Raw genomic sequence first — 6031 nt, 5'->3', positions numbered from 1 at the left:
GCTGTGGTGTGGGATGGCGCTCGGCACATCTGCTCTGCTGCTTCTTTTCTCCCCACATTTCTGGAAGATGCAGGTTTTGCCTCGAGGAATACTTAATAATGTCAAGAGAGATGGTGAAGACCGGGAAGGCTCAAGTCTCATCTCTTCAAAGACAACAGGAGTTTTGTTTTTTTTTCTTTTATTAAGAGGAGGTAACCCTAAACACTCAAGAAGCAAAATAAAACCTCAGGGGGCAGGGAAGTTTGGTTTTAAGCACAAAGATTCCTCTTAAAAATCTTGAAAGTGTGTTAAATACCAGTTTCAGCTGTAATTACAAGTCTTACTGAATTTATACAGTGTGCTGGGAATAGCGGTTCATCAATATCCAAAAGGCAAAAGTATTTGCATTCCTGCTTTCCCCAGGAGCTGCTTTGTGTGACAGAGGAGCTTCAGGGATGGCTGGGGAGCATCCTCCTGGCACCTCGTCCCCCTGCCCGGGCCCTGCTGCGGCACCGGCTGTGCTGGAATGCGCAGGTGGAGGTGACGGTGGCTGCAGGAAACCTATTAATTACTGCAGCGCAGGGGGCCTCTGGGCAGGGGCTGGGGCGGCTCAGGGTGTCTGCACCACGCACTGCAGCCTCTCATGGTTCAGTAAGAAAAATCCCAGGTCTATTTGGGAGCGGGGCTGGGAGCTGGCCCTGCTCACCCTGGCTGCACGATCGGGGCGGCTGCTGCTCGCTGCTGCATGCTCCGGCTGTGCCCGTGCCCAAGCCGGCCCCGAAGCAGCAGCTGAGCCCACTGAGGAGAGGCAGGGAGGGAAGCTGCCTGCACCTGGAAACACACCTGAAAGCACACCCAGTAACGCCAGTCACTATTCTCGCTAACCCTCATTTCCGACTGGGAGCCAGAAAAGCCCCACACCACAGTGCCGTGGCCCTGGCTGCAGGGCAAGAGCTGCTCCCAGGTTTTCAGCTACTGAGCCCCCTCTGAGCCCCAGCCACCCCCCAGGTAAGGCTGCGTCCCTGAGCTGTACATGTGGCTCGGGAAGGGACAGAGGCTCCTGCTATTCCCAGGGGGGGTCTGTCTGTCCTGTGGGCAGGAACCATGGGGAAACCAGTGGATCCCAGTCACAGTGAGCCTGGGTGCTGGGAACCTGCGCATAGCCTGAGCATCCTGGTGTGGCAGGAGGGAGGGAGTTTGCCTTTTGGTTTGTTGTCTGGCGTTTAAGTGTTGCTTTACTTGTAATTATGTGCATAAACCGGGTCTGTGCTGGGGCTGGGCTGGGAGGCAAGGCACAGGGCAGTGGGGGCTCGTACAAAAGCTAAGTAACAAGTCAGCCCTTGATTGTTATGGGTCTTGCCAAGGTTGATTCACAGTATCCTGAAAAAAGGTTGCAAAACACAGCAGCGCTGGCTCGCTAATAAACCTTATGATGCCTCTGAGCAAGCTGTTTTGCTGCTGAGCATCCAGGTCCGTCCGTGGTGGTGCCCGTCGTCCCACTCCCGGGGTGTTGGTGGGTGCAGGAGGGACAGAGCTGGTGGCAACGGCTCCCGGGCACTCGGTATGTGCCCAGCTGCTGCTGAAGGGGAAAATGCGGTGTCCCTGAAACATGGGCAGCCAGGGAAACCTGGGCTGGGTCCTGCTCCGCGCAGCTGCAGCCAGATGTTTGTCTGCCGTAGGGAAGCACCTTTCTCCCTTTTTTCCAGCAAAGGAGAATAACAGCATCTGCTGCCTTGCAGGGGGGTTCACCAGTGCAGCCCTGCGCAGAGCATCCTCTGACAGGTGGAGCGATGCTCAGGGGGTTTGGCACTGTGGGTTGGGTGCGGGCGTCCCCCACCCCAGCAGCCCATCACCCGGCTGAACCTTCCCCTGACTCAATGTGTTTCACAACCCTTTTGGACACAAACCGTGTTTTTCCCACGGAAGCCTGTGTGGGAACACCCTGGGGCACCTCAACCACTGCGGGAGGGGGCACCGTGGCCTCCCCACCCGTGTCCCTGCACGCGGAGGCACGCGTTCCCCATTACGCCTGCGGCTGCCCCGTACCATGGCGAGGGTCCCCTGCCTGGATCCTCCAGCTGAGACTTATGGCGAATGCAAGGAAAACACGTAGTATCTGGGGCGGGGGGTTTGGTTTTGGTCGGTTTTCCTTCTGGGAGGCCCTTTCCCGAACACCAGCCTCTTGGGGGCGGCTTGGGATCACCCCTGAACGCTTGCTGGGCCGCGGGCACTCGAGGGCTTCTCCCCGCCATCCCCGGCCCGACAGCGCTGCCTGCTGCCCGCGGCGGGCGGCACAGAGCGAGCCCGGGCCTTCTCTTCCCACAGGAAAAACTTTGTCTTCAGCCATCTCAGGCTCACTGCCTTTTTTTTTTTTTTTTTTTTTTAATGCTCAGCAAATAGCTGGGAACAGGGTGCTCTGACAAGGGCTTTGGCTGTGCCTGAAGCAGGGTGCCCGGCAGAGACGGTGGCATTGTGCCCCTTTCTGAACTCCACTCTTCCCCAGAAACCCCTATTTCACTCTGGAGAGCGGGACCCACGCACAGCCTTGCTGTGCTGCTCTATTGATTTTATTTGTTTTTTCTTGCATTCCGGGAAAAGCTGGACGGGAGCATTGGGTGAGGTGGCAGGTTTCCGGTAAGGGCACGGGGATTTGTGCTTCTCCCCTGGGTCTGCAGGGCATTCCCTTGGCCTGGGCTCTGGACTGCCTTGGTGTAGGGTGGATAACAGAAAGACCTTGCGAGGCACAGGCAAATGCAGCTGCAGGGGAGGCTTCACGCAAGTTTGCCTTGGCCTCTGCCTTTGCCACCCAGTACTGGGGAAGCCCAGGAGATCTCAGGCACCGGGTCAGAGTCTGTGCCTGTGCCCTGAAGGAGCAGCCTGTGCTGCTCCACAGCCATTTCGTGGGATAGTAGTAACGTAGGGCTGGGAGAACCCTTGAGAGATCATCCAGACCATCCCTAGATCGACTCCTGCATCAGCCCCAAATGACCCCACTGGTCTTGGACATCCCACCAGAGCCCCCAGCGAGCTGCTGGGCTCACAGGGCGTCCTATTGAGTAGCCTGAATCTCTGCTGAAATTTAAGCTTATTACTTCTCCTATCTCCATTGGAGGCTGGGAGCGTGTTCATAACTCCCTGCAGCACCCTCTTGCGTGTTCGCAGACTTGCTGTGTCCAGAATAAAATCCTGCAGGCTCTGCCAGCTGCTCCTCCTGTACCTGGAGGGGTAATGCAGGTGGCTGGGCACAAACTCGGGGCTCGGGCTTTGCTGGCTTCAAACACTGGGTGTCTTGCTTCACGAGTGTGTTAAGAGCAAACATCCCAGTCAGCTTGGTTTTAAAATAAATAAATAGTAACAATACCAGCAACAACCCCCCCTGAATGATGTTGCTCAGGCTGTGATTCACCCTTTCCTGCAATCTTGCTCTCTAGCCTGCCTTTGCACAACTGCTTATTCATACCTAAGAGCAGAATCCTGCATTGGTCTTTCCAGAATTACACTCTCCTTTCGTTTCCCCCTTTTTTTGTCTATTTGCCAAATTCAGCTGTATCCTACCCCAGCTCTCCAGTGCATCCCCTTGGGGTGGTCTCAGCTGTGTATTCATTAAGCACCCTGTCCCCATCCTCCAGCTCAATTAGCGAGCTGCTGATGGAGCTGTGGAAAAGAGTGTATCTCCTTCCACTGCCACAGGGAACCACCGGTAATGAGTGAGAACAATTTTGCCACATGTTTTGCAGCTATCTTGCAGGTTGGGTTAATCTCAAATTTCCTTATTCTTTCATTGGAAATGACATGGTCTCACTTGCCAAAAACCCAACTAAAGAAATACAGTCCCTCTTTGCCCTGGGGGGCTGTTACCCTATTGCAAAAGAAAATTGATTTGGAGGAACATGAATAATTCTCGTTATTTACCATCCTGCTGGTTTCTAGGTGCTTTACATCCCCTTTCCCGGGCTGTTCTGGGACACCATGGGGGCCACCTCCAGGTCCGATGCCTGGAACACCCCTGCCTTAGGGGAAATAACCAGTGGTGTCCGGGAGGTTGGGAAATATTTGGAGTCCTGGCTTTGACCCTGTAGGCAGGAGAGAGGTCACTGGCCTGTTCGGAGAACCAGGTGAAGGTTGTCCTTTGGAGGACAAGTGGGGCTGCTTGGGGCAAAGCACCAAGGTCCCCATCCTCAACGCCCGTGGCATCCCCATTTTCAACACCCCAGGTCCCCCGCACTTGTGGCGAGGTGGCACCAGATGGCAGCAAGTGACCAGCATGGGGAGATGTTGCAGCACCCTGGGGGGAGCAGAGGGGAGCCCTGATGCACCCCCCCACTCCTGCCTGCACCCAGCACAGCCCAGCATCCCACTGGGGTCCTGCTCCTTGCTTTGGGCTGATACCCGGGCAGGGTCTGGCCACTCTGTCCCCGGGAACTGGGTGCACCGTGCATCCCCAACCCATGTGTCACCCGTCCAGGGGCAAAGCCCAGCGTTCCTGTCTCGTGTTCAGAGATGGGTGCTCTCAGGGTCAAATTCTCTCCTTCCATAACAGGTCCAGACTTTGAAGTTTAAGGGCAAGTCACCCCTGAAAGGGGTTAAATCATTAACTTGTTTTGCAGAAGCCTTGATTTGGCCTGCTGCGACTGAAAGCAAACCCCTCCGTGCTCCTGTGGATGCTGTCACCAGCTGCTGTTTCTGAGCTCTGGCCCAGACGGGGGATGATGTGAGGGATGCGAAAGGAGAAAACTGGGGGTTGCACCACTGCCAGGAGCAGTGTTGGTGCATGCACCACGTTCCCCAGGGGGGCTGGAAGAGATGGGGGCGATGCATGTGGGATCGAGCCCCCTGCACCCCTGGAGAAGCGATGTCAGGCGTCCCATCCCATGCAGCTCAGGAGAGCCTGTGCAGCAGCATCCTCTCCCCTCCGCATCTCTATTCAGTGCCCGCTCCCCTGCCAGCGCTTCCCAGCCATGCAACCAGAGTGCCGTGGCCAGGAGGGCTCCTGCAAATTCTTCTGCAGTGCTTGAGAGCTACCGACCTGGATTCGGTTAGTGGGAGACACCTGGCCTTGGGCTACCTGGAAATATTATCTGTCTCGCTGCCTGACTTTGGGTTTAGCTACGGGTGAAGCCCGAGCAGGCAGCTCTGGGTGGAGGCTAGCACGGCACCCGCACAGCGTAAATGGGATCAACAGCCTCTTCCTGTTGTGCAACTGCCGCGCAGCCCACGTAGAGAATTTTTGGGAGATTTGTCAGGGCTTTTGTGTTTCCAGATAATATTTATTTGCTTGTTTCGGGTCTTGTTTTCACAAGCAAGGGATTTAAATAGCACAGGCTGAGAGGGGGCACGAACCTTGGCTCGTCTTCCCTGAAGCGCCATGTCCTGCCCCGGGGGCTCCCCCTACCCACCCCACCATGTCCCCCAGCAGCCCTCACTCACCCTGCCCTGGCTTTCCCCAAGCACGGCTCCCCGGTCCCGCCGGCTCTGGAACTGGGATTCTGGCACAAATGTTATTTACGGTTTTGCCCGGCAGCCCGCACGTGTTCCTGCCCTTATATAATAGTTCAGCCCGAGGTGCGAGCCCGCTCGTCCACCCCCTGCCCACGCGGGGGGCCCTGGGCTTCGGGTACCGACACCCCCACCCCAGACCTTGTGCTGCGGGCAAGGGATGGCTGAGCTCATCCCACTGGTGTTCAGGGCCCTAGGTGAGCTCTGCCTGCAGGGCTTCGGGCAGGGCTGAGATGTGAACTCCCCTCTGCTCTGAAAACCGCCACTTTGCCACCTTCCTGGTCCCCAGTTCTAGCTTGATCCCCTCCTGGTTGATCCTGGGGTGCAGCTGGGGCCAAGAATAACACACAGAGCTGCGTACTCTAACGAGCCCCTTCTAGCAAGACCCATATTTACTTGATTTCAGGCGTTTTGGCTGCGCGTACCCGTGACCTTGCTGTGTTTCTGCTTGTGCAGGCACGGGGGTGCAGGCACGGGGGTGCAGGCAGCGCGTGCCCGAGCGTGCATGGGGGGCAGGAGAGCTGGCTGCCCGGGGCGAAGCCGCCCATGATGCATG

This window comes from Calonectris borealis, chromosome 10 (assembly GCF_964195595.1).
Source record: "Calonectris borealis chromosome 10, bCalBor7.hap1.2, whole genome shotgun sequence".
Lineage (NCBI taxonomy): Eukaryota > Metazoa > Chordata > Aves > Procellariiformes > Procellariidae > Calonectris > Calonectris borealis.
The sequence above is the reverse complement of the archived record's forward strand: the minus strand, read 5'-3'. Positions refer to the sequence as shown.